The 15,807-nt window shown below is 36.8% G+C and overlaps 1 protein-coding gene across 1 annotated transcript in view; it reads right to left on the minus strand.

The window, feature by feature from the left end:
• Nucleotides 1-3,072, minus strand: part of scara5 (scavenger receptor class A, member 5 (putative)) — a 67,647-nt gene extending 64,575 nt beyond the window's left edge. The window contains exon 1 of the mRNA XM_058756581.1: nucleotides 2,860-3,072. The gene's annotated coding sequence lies outside the window, so the exon portion shown is untranslated. The remainder of the gene's footprint in view (nucleotides 1-2,859) is intronic.
• Between the last annotated feature and the right edge of the window lie 12,735 nt (nucleotides 3,073-15,807).

Consider the following 15,807-nt stretch of genomic DNA (forward strand, 5'->3'; position numbering starts at 1 on the left):
AATGTGCTGTTATGTTATTTTACTTTATTACTGCTTTTAAATTTAATTTCTGTTTTTATTTTAGGTGTGGAAATTTATCTCACATGACAAGCATAACATTTTCCTAAATTGCAAATCCTCATGAAAAATATTTGCATTAACCATTAAAGATTGTGTAGTTGAGTCATTAAATGCATTTTTAAATTAAAGGGGTCATATAATGCCATTTTTGTACAAGCTAATATGATTCTTTAGGGTCTAAATTGAAAGTTTGTAATATACTTTAATTAAAAATTCTCATTAGTATTGTAAGAAAACACTCATTTCACCTGCTCAAAAATAGCTCTGTTTTCAGCACACTGTTTTAGTGTGTGTGTTTTAAATGCTAATGAGCTTTGCTCGCCCGCCCTCTGTTCTGTGGGGCGTTTTGACCTAACACACGTGGAGTGTTGCCTTGACAACAGTTGAGGGTATATTTTGAAGAATGGCAGCGGAGTCTCTGAGGATACTGTGCAACCTTATCAATTCGAACCGGAGTCGGACCCGGAACAGGATGACGGCCCCGAAGAAGTTTGACAATTAAGGCTCAAACGGGACGTTTCTGAATGGTTGGTTAACGTAATGTCACTTTTATCCATTTTTGTGTGTACTGTCAGGTAACATTAGAGTAGTGAGATACGAACGCTATGTGTTTACTGATACGTTAGTTCATTGACAGATTGATGTTACAGCTAATGGTCATGAAAAATAAATTCGGTAAATGTAGGCTTGTCAGTGATGCGTAACGTTATCTATGCAGTGTTAGGTACAACTCTCAGGGCGGAAACACTGATATGAGGTCACGGAGGGAATTTTTCATATTGAGAACGTCGTAAATAGAAAACATGCATGTACCCTGAATGTAAACATTAGCCACATACATCGTGAAGCGTGCTAGCGATTTGCAAAGATTAAAATAAAGGTTAATTAAACGTTACACTCACTTCTTCTGGAGGTTCAGCAGGAACACGAATAGTTGGTACCGATTCTTTTTTCAGGAGCAGCTTCTTAGCAAAACCAGCTTTATACTGACCTTCATTTATAAAGCAGTCTGGTGAAAAATGATTCGCGCAAACATGAAAACATTGACGTTGCTCGTGGGGAATATTCCCTTCAAAAGCAAAACTCAGCCACTGTGTCTTCAGCGGTTCGGACTTAGGAACATCAAAATGACTGCTGTGTTCATTATTGCACCCGAGAACAGAACACCACAATCGCTTAGACGCCATTCTGCTCATAGACAGCTCCAGCGTATATCAACAATGACGCGCGGACTATGATTGACAGCTCGCTCACGAGCAAGGGCGGGTCTGTGTTGAAACACTGCTGTCAATCAACCATCGTGGGAGGGGCGATTTGAGACAGGGTAAAACAAATAAGGAGATTAAAAAAAAATCACTGGATGGATTTTTATCATTTTATGATGGTTGTGTACAGGCACTGCTAACACACATTTCAGTACAATCAACTTGTAAAAGTGCATGTACCATTATATGACCCCTTTAAAACCTATTCAGAGCATCAAAATGAGCATGTCTTCACTGATCCTTAATGGAAATATACACAAAAGAATTGTTGATTAAACATTATCACAATCTTAATTTATATAGTGAATGTTGTAACATGATAATGTAAATTAAAAACTTGTCTATTCTCCATTACTGCAATGCTGGCACATTGTTTCTATGAGAAGAAAGCTCAAACAAAAGAAAAGTTTGACAAATCCACTTCTGCTTGAATGGCCATTGTAACCACTGTCTACTTCTTACAAAACAAACAGAGTCCAGTTTGAAAATGTCATTAAAAAGCACTCTATCTGGTCTCTCTGATTATACAAGTGCACACTGACAGTTTGGCACAAAGTGTGGACAGCACTGTGAGCTCATGTGGCTGCTATGCAACTCAGATTACTGTAAATCTACTGGATAATGGAGACCATGAAAAAAAGAGAGCCAACCTCACTGCTCTGCAAACCTCCTTTTCTCTCTGTTCCCACATCTGTCTCTAATATTTGTCTTTTTTCATTTGACTGCATCTTACATGAGAAGTTGCATGTCTTTGTTGCAGCATTCTGTTTCCAACTAAAGCAAAATAACAATAGTCATCATCATCATCATTATCACAGTGACTTCTAAGAGAGGACAGGTTCATCAGTAATGATGATAGATGACCCCAGTTAGCCATGTCATAAGATAGGAACATTCTGGGCGAAATATCGGTAAACTGGGGTTATGTAGACTAGTCTTGCTCATCCCATACATTGCATAGCAGAAAACGTTACATTCTACATTCATGGGATTGCTGTTAACCTGCAATTACGATCCAAGTTAAACCAAGGTTTTTATTATTTTATTTTATTTTTTTACATGTATGCATGTTTGTGCAACTTACTGTACTGTTATGTATTAAGAAAAAAAGGGTGACATCCGCACCACTCACTGTCGTCCAAAACCATAGTTGTATTTCAAACGACTAGCACTGCTGCAACAAGAATATAATACATCAATAGATCCCTAATACATCTCCTCTATATACCATCTGAGTTCATTAAATCTAGACAAGCGACGAAAAGCGGTGACATTCCAATAGCAGACAAATGCAAACATTTCTGCAGAATTGCACAGTTTATCTATTACTTACTACACATAAGACGTGCACTAACAGAAAATACAGAATCTGTTTTATCGCAACCACTTTTGGGTCACGAAGCAGAAAGACGAATCCATAATAACGAGGATAGAATACGAAGACACCTATCTAGATTAATACAGAGCGTACATAAAACTGTCAACTCTGAGCTACATCACATCACCAGAAGAAACAAGAAGTTTGTGTCCTTACCGGAGTCCAGTGGGATGAGAGCCGCAGGTTCGCGCTCAAGCTGATGCTCGGAGGAGGAGAGCAGCGCAAAGTTCCGCGACTTAAACTTTATGTTTCGTTTTTATTGCCGCGCTCTACGGACATTAGATCTGTGCAACGTTTTTCTCTGTGTTTTGTGTACAGAGCAAATATATTCTTGCCTCAGTCCATCGTCTAGCGTCCTTCGCGCTGAGGAAAGTGTCCGATTTCATGTGACTCCCAAATGTGGGAAAACACACAAAGTGCTTCCCAGGGTTGCCAGATTGGGATGACTATCGCCCTCACTGTCAATAATGTTACGTGTACTTTCAGAGCAAAAAACCGCTTGTTGCGAGAAAGCTTAAAAGTCACCACGAATAAAAAATTGACATTCTTATTTGTATGGAATATTCCAGTGTTCGTTTTAAATGGCTTATGTACATCATTGCAAATGTGACAACGGTAATCTATTCCACACAGACAATGCACTGTCACAGTGTTTGGGAATAGTCATGAAAACATCATATCAGAGTTTAAAATCAAACATTTTGAAGAGAACAAAACATTAAGGAGCAGGGACATGCATAGAGTTCCTCAGGGGCAGGGGCTCAAATGTAAAAAAAAAAAAAAAAAAAAAAAATTATAGGTCAAAAGTTTGGATACATTACTATTTTATATTTTTACAAGAAGTCACTTATGGTCACCAAGCCTTATATTTAATAAACTTTAAAATACATTTTATGCAATTCTGATTTATTATCAATGTTGGAAACCTGTGATACTTTTTTCAGGATTCTTTGATTAATAAAAAAGTAAAAAAAACAATAGTTTTGTAACAATTTGTTTGTAACAATAGCCTATACGTTGAAAAGCTTGAGGTCAGTATTATTATTTTTTTTTTGAAAGAAATTAGTTTTCATTCAGCAAAGATTTGCTAAATTGACAGAAACAGTGATAGTAAAGATTGATATTGTTAGAAAACATCTCTATTTTGAATAAATGTAGTTCTTTTAAATTTTTAATTTATCAATGAACCCCAAAAAAGTATCACGGGTTCCAAAAAAATAAATAAAAAATAAAATAAATAAATAAAAAAAGCAGCACAGCTGTTTCCAATATTGATAATAAATCAGCATATTAGAATGATTTCTGAAGGATCATGCACTGAAGACTGGAGTAATGATGCGGTCAGCTTTGCATCACAGTAATAAATGCTATTTTAAAGTATATTAAAATAGATAAACATTATTTTAAATTGTAATAATATTTCACAATATTACAGTTTTTTCAAAAATGGTAACATGATAAAGTCCTTTCACGTCACCATTTCACCAGCCTACACTTCACATAATAAGCCTGTAGGTGGCACTTGGGCTTCATTAACTATGATAGTTTCATGAAATAGTAAACGGTGCATCATACATAAATGTAGGCTAAGTGAATTGAATACTGATTAACGTACCACTATTACGACTTTTGGAGCTGCACGGTTTTACGCAGTGCTTTTGTAGTCATTTAGCATCCATTTTCTCAGCGATGTCATTTGATTAATAAAATGAGACAAACCGCAGATCCAGATCGCTCCACAAATAAGCTCGTCTGTCCCATGTTTTCAACCGATTTATGAATAAGAACTGAAAATGACCGCTCCACTTCACATTATTGTCCAATGAAATTTGAACTTGTGCCAGATCATGATTGGTTGGTGTATTATATATGACAAACGGGCATTGATGAATTATGTAATATTCTAAAATATATAATATATGGATTTTTAATTAAATCGACACACTAACTTTTATTATTTATGAAAAAAAAAGTTTTGGTTTATTTTTTATTTCCTTCCATCGACCCATATGGCTTGAGAGCCTAGGTTTCCCGAACAGACTGAAATATCAGTCACACAACCCATAGCAACGCCTCAGATTGACAGATAAAATAAACAGGAATTTTCCAACTTTTGAGCAATTAGTTACCATTTTGTACACATTGTCATGTTAATAAAAATTCAAATGCATTTTGTTTTATTGACTACAATATCATTACTATTTGGCACTTTTGAATAATTTTGAAAAAGGGAACTGGAACTGACACTCAGTGGTGTAATGTAACGAAGTAATAATACTTTGTTACAGTACTAAAGTATTTTTTGGGAGTATTTGTACTTTACTTGAGTTTTTATATTTCAGCCAACTTTTACTCCATTACATTTCCTAATTAAAATGTATACTTTTACGCCGATACATTTCCCCGAAGCATATTCGTTACTTACTACAAAATAGTCAGAAGAACACGGACTGCAGGAAAGCATGTTTGACGAATCAGTGGTCTGGCGCTTGCAAGTTAGACTCCTAAAAACACCTTTGCTCATGTGCAAACAAGTGCGCATACAACCGCGGATGATTCATTTTCCAATCATGTCGAGTCTGGGGTGTGTGATATACAGTGTTGGGAAGGTTACTTTGGAAATGTAATAGGTTACAGATTACAAGTAGTGTAACTTTTCAATTACTTTATTAAAGTTGTAGAAAGTGAAATTATTTCCTTTATGAAATTAACTCCTCATGAAGCCAAAACTCAGGAACTCACAGATGCCATGCAATAAAGCCATAAAACTAATCTGGAGAAGAGATCTCCAAAGAGAACAGACAACACCACCCTGACCAAACTTATCTTCTTTGATCATTTACGACCTCCTTCTTCACCCTGCCATCTCTGCATCTCCCTCTTTCTCCCCAAAAGAGTTCACTCAAAGTTAATTAAGAATATGCAAATTCCACATATCATGTATCTTGTGAACCTGTTGTTTTTCCCCTTCATGTTTGGTATCATTTTAAAGGTCTCTGTGCGATTGGTAAAATGGTCTCAATTTCACAGTAGTCACTTGTATTATGAGAAATATTGAAAACTTTTGTAGAATTGTGTTCTGCTGAGGAGGGGGTGTGTCCCCCTTTAGGGGTCTGCGGGAATGTTTATCCATCTTCATCCAGGTGCGAACCTGGAGGACTAGAACCAAAAACACCAAAAGGGTGTTTTTGTAGTCAGAAACCCCATGCAGTGTGTGAGGGTCTCTGGAGCTCCGCTGCTGTGTGTCTCTCTGCTGTCAGGTATGATTCAAAAATGTAATTGTGTTAAACACATTGTGTCCATAGAGCACACTGTATAGTTGTTTGTGCTACTACATATGCACATAGGCTAGTTAAGTTTATTCTCTAAAACATCTGAGTGCTTTGCTATGCATTTTAGACCGTATGTCTTGTGTTAAATTAGGATAACTGTTACATGTGTGACTATGTTAAATTTGTTTGTCTCCTGCGTAGGTCACTTGGCTATTTCCCATATAGCCACAGTATCTATGTACAGGAGCAGGGTTGCTATGCGGTTACAATGTGATTCACAATTGCATTATCCTCTCTAAATTGGCTTCTAATTGTTTCATTATGTAATTGGCATGATACAACTTTACCTGACTAATAATAAATTGTTATATTTGATTTATTCTGATCTCTTCTGAAATCCTTTTTTCCAGTAGATTAGAGTTGTAGTCTAGTGTTTCCACAAATCTGCGTCCAGGACAGATCATACTTAAGTACCAATGAATGAAGCGGGGGCTCGTCATTAGGGATCTTCTGATTTCTGTCTGTCACTGACTTAACAAGTTACAGTTTCCGTGATTATAGAAAAAAATACACTTTTTATTATGTGCTAGCAGGGTGCAGCCTATTTAAAGGTATTATAGTCACCCTGTATCCTCTGAGTAAGATCAACTGGCGAGTTTGTGCCGTGTGTTCACAGTTGGTCGAGTGAATTGCTAAGCGACACTGGGTCGCTAATGAATGAATAATTGAAAGCATGGGATTTCCAGAATAATCAAATATCTAAATTAATACAATTGATGTCTATGATCAATTTTTAATTATAAATATTGTCTAAATTTAATGATCACTTGAAATTGGAGTCAGATCAAGCACGGAGCTAGACTAAAATTGAAACTAAATCCAGATAAATTCAGAGGCGCAAGTAAAAGACCGAACATGCATTAAACCTTCGACCAGGCCGCTGGATTATGTTGTTTGGACTAGTGGGTGGATCCTTACAAAGTAATATAACTGATTACATTTGATTACTTTATGATTACTTTTTTAAATTTCTAATGTTTTCAACTGTTAATCATTTTCAAACATGTAAACTAGGCTGGGCTAACCTTACAGTTGTACTCAACACTGATTACTTTCAGACTTTAGAAATCCTTCATCACTTGAATTAAGATTATAATATTTTAATTTTGGAGACAATGAATGCAAAATATCTTCATTTGCATATAAATATGTTTTAGCAGTGTGTGGACCACCCTGCAATGATAAAAATCCATTCATAGCTTGTTTTAATCCCCCAAAAACCTAAACAGTCTCAATTATCAAGCCATTTTGATTTTCTTAGCAGGCCCCTCCCACCACTGACGTACTGTCCCGTATTAGCATATTTCTACACTCAGCCAGTTGTACAAAGTTCGTCATTTTCTCCGCGCTCGAGCAGCTGTAGCGACAAAAATGTCTTGTAAGCAACGCAGGTGTTTTGTTGTTAGATGTAGAAGAAAATAAGAGTCCAAATTTTCTCCTGACATCAGAGCCACTGAGGATGCAGAGGATTAGTTTTTGATTTTGATGGTAATGCACCACTGAAAACACCTAAATTAATTTATGTCTGCAAAAATCATTTTACTCCATACTTCTTTCTGAACGAGGGACAATTCAAGGCAGGTTCTGTTAAAAAGTTAAAACTCAAGGATGGATCAGTACCCATTGTTCATGATCCAGCTGCACCTCCAGAAGAAGTACGTCTCACACTTTATATTTTTTATGATTATTTGCGAATCGCCTTTGCTCTTCCAAAGAAGAGAGGGGTGGTGTGAGCAGAGCTCATTAGCATGTAAAGAGATATGCAACGAAATGAGTCGCAGTGAACAGAGCTGTTTTTGACAAGGTAAAAAGTGTGTTGTTATACACTGCAATTTATAAAAGAAATAAATTAAATCTGTATGTGGGAGTGTGTGTGAAAAAAATCAGATGTAACACCATTTGTAATTCTTAACATCTACATAAGTAACTGTAATTTAATTACATTTTTTTTTCTCAGTAACTGTAACTGTAACTGATTACAAATACTTTTATTTTGTAATTAAATTCCGTAATTCCGTTACATGTAACTAGTTACTTCCCAACACTGGCGATATACAGTATATCTTCTGCCATAATATGGTAAGTGTCGTTGTAATGATGTGCGATCTGACATTATCAAGTAGCTAGGCTATATTACCAAATCACACACAGAGTGCACGCACATTGACTTAAAATTCCAGGCATTCTAAATTGTAGATGGCAAAAAAGCTTCTGTATGCGTTTTATATTTCTATAATTTAATATAGTTAACTTAATCTATATCATACAAAGAGTACAATTTTTTTTGCAGATGACACATTAATAATCATTTAATACAAGTTCAGTAAAGCAATAAGTGACTTACATTTTAGACATAATATTGCTTGTTTTTGCTCGATTTTGCCAACAAAAATAGTTCCAAACAAAGATCACAGCAGTTTTGCGTCTCTAAGCAATGGACGGTGATTACTTACTGAATTAATCAGCTATTTGAACAATTTAACAAAAATGATTCAGTGATTCACTCATTAACACAGTCAAATGCTTAATTGTTTCTGAATGAATCAGTTGAATCTCAATGACTCACTCATTAGTCAGCTACCTACTGGCGGTTTTAATTTCACATTTCGACTATTTTTTTTATTTTTTCATGTCTTAAATTATTACAGACATTTCATATTAAAAACAAAACATTAGGCCTATTTATGCATCTGTATCTGCAGTTTAAATGCATCCATGTCCACTCTGAGATATATTAAACTGTGTAAATACATCTAAATGGTATTTCAGATACAGATTCCAGAAATGTTTTCTTATGATGGAATGAAAGACACTAAGTACCAAATGAAGTGCTTCTTATTCTTACCTAAAAATACAAAATGGAAAGAAGAGTTAAAACTGATCACAATCTTGCTACTCAAGCCGTGTATGAACCTTATATACAGTGGGTACAGAAAGTATTCAGACCCCCTTAAATTTTTCACTCTTTGTTATATTGCAGCCATTTGCTAAAATCATTTAAGTTCAGTTTTTTTTCCTCATTAATGTACACACAGCACCCCATATTGACAGAAAAACACAGAATTGTTGACATTTTTGCAGATTTATTAAAAAAGAAAAACTGAAATATCACATGGTCCTAAGTATTCAGACCCTTTGCTCAGTATTTAGTAGAAGCACCCTTTTGATCTAATACAGCCATGAGTCTTTTTGGGAAAGATGCAACAAGTTTTTCACACCTGGATTTGGGGATCCTCTGCCATTCCTCCTTGCAGATCCTCTCCAGTTCTGTCAGGTTGGATGGTAAACGTTGGTGGACAGCCATTTTTAGGTCTCTCCAGAGATGCTTGATTGGGTTTAAGTCAGGGCTCTGGCTGGGCCATTCAAGAACAGTCACGGAGTTGTTGTGAAGCCACTCCTTCGTTATTTTAGCTGTGTGCTTAGGGTCATTGTCTTGTTGGAAGGTAAACCTTCGGCCCAGTCTGAGGTCCTGAGCACTCTGGAGAAGGTTTTCTTCCAGGATATCCCTGTACTTGGCCGCATTCATCTTTCCCTCGATTGCAACCAGTCGTCCTGTCCCTGCAGCTGAAAAACACCCCCACAGCATGATGCTGCCACCACCATGCTTCACTGTTGGGACTGTATTGGACAAGTGATGAGCAGTGCCTGGTTTTCTCCACACATACCGCTTAGAATTAAGGCCAAAAAGTTCTATCTTGGTCTCATCAGACCAGAGAATCTTATTCAGGTGTTTTTTTAGCAAACTCCATGCGGGCTTTCATGTGTCTTGCACTGAGGAGAGGCTTCCGTCGGGCCACTCTGCCATAAAGCCCCGACTTTGTGTGTGGCTTTCCTAATCAAGTCCAATCAGTATAATCAAACACAGCTGGACTCAAATGAAGGTGTAGAACCATCTCAAGGATGATCAGAAGAAATGGACAGCACCTGAGTTAAATATATGAGTGTCACAGCAAAGGGTCTGAATACTTAGGAACATGTGATATTTCAGTTTTTCTTTTTTAATAAATCTGCAAAAATGTCAACAATTCTGTGTTTTTCTGTCAATATGGGGTGCTGTGTGTACAATAATGAGGAAAAAAAATGAACTTAAAAGATTTTAGCAAATGGCTGCAATATAACAAAGAGTGACAAATTTAAGGGGGTCTGAATACTTTCCGTACCCACTGTATATATATATATTATAGCCATCTGACATGGCAGCGGTTGGAATTGAACTGCGGGTTTCGTCTGGTCAGAGGAGAACTGGCCCCCGACTGAGCCTGGTTTCTCCCAAGGTTTTTTTCTCCATTCTGTCACAGAGGGAGTTTTGGTTCCTTGCCGCTGTCGCCTCTGGCTTGCTCAGTTGGGGACACTTAATTTCTAGCGATTATTATCGATTTGGTTGCACAGATACTATTTAAACTAAACTGAGCTAGACAATGACATCTCTGAATTCAATAATGAAATGTCTTTAACTGAAAATTGAGAAAATTGAGTGTTTAATCTTTTCATTATACATTACTGACACTCTATCCTCCAATTTGATACTGTTAAGTGCTTTGACACAATCTGTATTGTTAAAAGCGCTATATAAATAAAGATGACTTGACTATATATATATATATATATATATATATATATATTCTTCTTTTCTATTTTGCATTTATTTGTACTTCTACTTTCAATACTTAAGTACGTTTAAAAAAAAATAAAAAATACTTTTCGTACTTAGGTACACTAAACATCACATACTTTAAACTCTGGGGACCCGGATATGGGTCCAAAATCACTTAAAAAATGTTTATGCTTCATTTACATAGCCTTCCTTATACAGTGCCCTCCAAAAGTATTGGAACAGTAAATACAAAATTGCTCTCTTGGCTGTGGAGTCAAGACATTTACAAATATGATTAAAAGATGAATATGAGACAAAACTACAGAATGTCACATTTTATTATTGGGTGATTCAACACATAGATGTTTTACCAGATAAGAAGTTCAGCACTTTTAGAGTTTCATCCCCCTATCTGATGTGAGCATAAGTAATGGAACAGTTGCCTCACAGGTCTTTCCAAGTGATCAGCTGTGTCCTGTTGCATTAATTCTTCAGATATTAAAAGTAGGGAATGTGTCGTATCAGTTTTATACATTACTTCTGCATTCTGAATCTTGCATTTGATGATGACACACACAAACCAGGATGAACATGAGGGAGCTGAGTTTGAGAGAAAAGCAAGCAATTTGGATGCTAAAAGAAAAGAGGAAGTCAGTTAGAGCTCTAGCAAAAACAAAGGGCATGGAGAAATCAAGAGTTTGGAAACCACCAGCGACACCAGCAACCAACAACTACCTGATCGGCTGAGAAAACAACAATAGTTGATGACAGACAAATCATAAAAGCTGTGAAAATGAACCCTAAAAGATGTGTCTGTAAAATCACAAACAACTTCCAGAACTTAATGTATGATGACAGTTGCAGAATGAATTTGGATGGGTACAAAACCATCTTACCTACCAATATTCAAGAAAATGCCACCAGATTCATTGGGAAGTGCTTCATATTGCATCAGGACAATGACCAAAAACACCTGCCAGTTCAGTCAAGGAATTTATAAGGGCAAAGAAATGGAAAGTCTTAGATTGCCCAAGTCAATCTCCAGATTTAAATCCGATTGAACATGAATTTCAGCAGCTGAAGAGGAGAGTAAAGGCAGAAACTCCCCAAAACAAGCAACAATTGAAATTGGCTGCATTAAAGGCTGGGAAAAGTATTTCAAAGGATGAGACCAAGAGTCTGGTGATGTCTATGGGTCACAGACTCACTGCTGTGATTGTGCGCAAGGGATCTGCAACTAAATAATAATAATAAATGCATCTGCCTTATGTTCAACTGTCCCAATACTTATGCTCACATCAACGAGTGGGATGAACTCTAAAAGTGCTGTTCTTTTTAATTGGTAAAACATGTATGTGTTGAAATGGCTAATAATAAAATATGACATTCTGTAGTTTTGTCTCATATTCATCTTTTCATCACATTTGCAAATGTCTTGACTCCACAGCCAACAGACACAATTTTGTCTTCACTGTTCCAATACTTTTGGAGGGCACTGTATGTTATCAGCCCATATATGGTCTCATTTCAAAGCTTAGAGCCTCTTCTTTACAAGGACTATATAGATATCTGACTATTTCATTGTGTGACAATCACAGATCGAATGATCATCAATAGAATTGCGATGTAATATTTCTCATCTTTTCACAAACTTTGGTTAGGATTAGGATTAGATTAGGATCTCTTCTTTCAAACGAGACCATTTTCACGTTTCTGCGTGCTTCCAAAGCTGAGAAATCGTTGTTGGTTCCAGACGTTAGGGTTAGACGGGAATGGCACTGTGGAAAGCTAACACATCGGCGTCGTGGATAAAGCAATCTTTGGATATAAAAATATAAGTTATAGATAATGAAGAACGTTCGGCTGCACCATGGAGAGAATAGAACGCGCGTCTGGTGAGCGTGTTTGAGCGCTTTTTCCTCAGTTTTTTGATACAATCTTTATTGTGAAAAGTGAAGGCACAGCTAACAGTCTGATGAACTCTTTATTGATAGAAAAGTACAGTACAGGATGCATTTCAGTAAATATAGAGTAAATATACATAGATTATTACAGTGCAGTGTGAATGTTTACAGGTATTTGTTTGTTTGATGTTCTGAAGATCAGAGAGCAGCCACAGACAGCTGGAGCAGTATGGAGGAGCTGTTATTTCATCTCCAAAAGGAATGCAGATGATGCAGACAGGTGATGCAGAGCTCAGGTAATGCTCCAAACAGAAGAGCAGTACAGAATGCACATAAATGGAATGATATAAAGCCGGATGATGTGGATTCTATTTTAGATTTTTATGATGCAGTAACTCCTGTTTGGAAGCTGTTATTTGAAAAATATTTTTTTTTCTGGTACATTTTGGCATCTAGTGCCATCAAACTAAGTAAGTTGCAGGGAGCAGGCCCTAATAGAACCTGAATAACAGACTTAAAAAAAATAAATAAAAATAAATTACAAAAAAATCAAAAAGCGCCTATATTTTTTTTTTTTTTTTGTGTGTTTATTGTAAAATGTGAAACATATATAATATAACACATATATCATATTTTGCAGTTCAAAAGGTTTTCTTTACAATGAAACCGTTTTTTTTTTTTTTTTTTTTCATTTCCTCCATTGTATGTGTGTAGGGTAAACATTTGAATTTGAGTGTGCAAATTTAGGCGAAAATTCCCAAAAAAACGCCCCAGAGCTTAAAGGGGTCCTATTATGCTCTTTTACAAAGTCTTGATTTTGTTTTAGGGGTGTACTAGAACATGCTCTCATGCTTAGTGGTTACTATACCTTTCTCCCCAGCCTGACACAAACGGCTTGATTAGTTCCCGGGTTTGATAAAGGCCTGCCTTCCGAAAAACAAAATATGTTGTGATTGGTTAGCTGTCCCAGTGCGTTGTGACATTTCAGTACTGCCCCGCCTCTTGCCAAAACAGCAAGTTCATCAGTATTGCCATATCAATTCAGACCCCGAGAATATTGAACAAGAGGATCGTGCAGAACCTTTGCACGCACGGATATTGCAAGACATATTAAAGTGGTAACGTTATTGTTGTTGTTTTTTTTTGGTTAAATCACGTTTTAGATAGGATGTCAACAACAGCTTAAAAATAACCACATTTACTATGCACAGATAAGTGCAATGGTAACATGCATTTTGTTTATTGTTCTTCAATTCTAACATTATAACATGAATTGCAGTGAAACTGTTATACAGTTGAATTTACTTCTACCATAGTCCCACAGATTTACACTATTTGGCGGCATATATATGCAAATTCATTCTCTGCCAGCAGGAGGCGCTGTTGGAGCGGGAGAGAGCGAGGTTTCCCCAGTAACGCTGTACACAAAGCAGCTCTCCGCTCACAAACGCTGCTTTATCAGACATTACATGCAAGATGAAATGAAAATGACATCCATAATTTTCTGAAGAGATTCGGTTTCCATCAGAAATACAGTGATATAAAAACACCCGCACCGGGATTCGATTTTGAAACGTGTAGTGCTCAACCAAGTGTTCTGCCCACCCGCCAACCATTCAAATTTCCGTAGGCAGGATTTATTTTAATGATATTCTAATGGACCACTTTGTGATATCACAAAAACAGGAAAACAACTTTGTTGTCCAAACGAGCCGTTCGTTGTAGTTCTTAAAAAGGGATTTTTTAAAAACGAAATATCTCCCTTTGGAGTGGACTTTGAGATTTGTAACTTTGTAGATCTTTTTATGCCCAAACATACACACTACACACTGACTAAAATTCAAAAAGTGAAAAAGCATAATAGGACCCCTTTAAGACTTTTACTCAAATACTATTCTAAAAGGTGACTTCAACTTCTACCAAAGTCATTTTCTGGTAAGATACCTGTACTTTCACTTAAGTACGGCTTTCAGGTACTTTATACACCACTGCTGACACTGTATCAATCGTGCCTTATTTAGTCAGCGCAGTCAGGTGAGAGAGAGAAGGCTTGTTTGAGATGAGCAAAATCTGTGCAAAACTGCCATGTAGATGGCGCAGTCGGACACAATTTCTTTCCTCTGACTTCAGGCATGATGGGAAACACCTTGCTGATGACACAGCTTGATACCCATTGGTCTAAACAACTGTGATGGTTTGTACTCTTATAAAATGTTTTAATTTTACCTCTAGAATCATGTTAAATAGGCTATGTGCAGCTGTAAATTATGTGTGAATATTTCCGAAGGTTTTGACAGTGTGATCTCTGTAGAGATATTTGGTCGTTATCATTTCAAAAATAATAATTTCGTTACAAAATCAATTCTAAAATACATGTCTTTATTAAACTAAAAATTTATATAAAACAAATCAATGGGGGGAAATTAACCATTTTCATGCTAATAAGAAGCAGGGGCGCCGTAACAAGGGGGATGGTTAGGACGATTCCAAGGGCCTGATGAGGGAGAGGGGGTCCGGAACAAGATTTTTCCAAGTCAATATGCTGACTCGATTGCTTCAGTCTGTTCCTGTCTGTTGTGCTGCTGAGAGGTTTGCGATTGTAGCTCCGTTTAGCTTCGCTTTTTATTGAATCTCTACCTTACTTTCACTCGCTGTTGTTTAAAGTGATAATATATAACTTAATTCCCACCATATTCCCACCATATTTCTGGTGTTATCTTTCAAACTAATCTAACTAATTTGATCGTTCGCTTTTAAAACCGTGAGTGCAGCGCGTTAGCATTCGTTAGCCAGTTAGCTTGTCACTCGCGGTTTCATTCACGTTTCATTTGCGTTTCTATTATTCGCGCCTATTATTCTTTTCTTTTCTTTTTTTCTCGCTCCGTTTTTTACAAGCTCATCAAACAACAGTGGTAAGTGGTAAGTTAAGTTGGTATCATTCATCAATCACGGTGAGTAATGGCTTCTTCTCCTGCTACTGCTGTTTGCCACATGTACAGTTTATCTGTCTCTGTCAGCAGCGAGGGATTCACATGTGATAAATGCAGGGAAATAGTTAGGCTGACAGAGAAGGTTTTAGAGCTAGAGACACGCATCCAAACTTTAGTTGAGGAAAGTAAGAATGTGAGGGCTGTAGATACTGCTTTGGATGCGACTAGTTCAGGGAGTCCTGTACATTGTTCGGTTTCGGTTGAGCCCGTGCAGCAGGGCAACTGGGTGACAGTGAGGCGGCATAGTCGCGGGTCAAATCACCACTCTTCCGTTCCGATCAGAA

The sequence above is a fragment of the Onychostoma macrolepis genome, chromosome 20 (assembly GCF_012432095.1).
Source record: "Onychostoma macrolepis isolate SWU-2019 chromosome 20, ASM1243209v1, whole genome shotgun sequence".
In the NCBI taxonomy this organism is placed as follows: domain Eukaryota; kingdom Metazoa; phylum Chordata; class Actinopteri; order Cypriniformes; family Cyprinidae; genus Onychostoma; species Onychostoma macrolepis.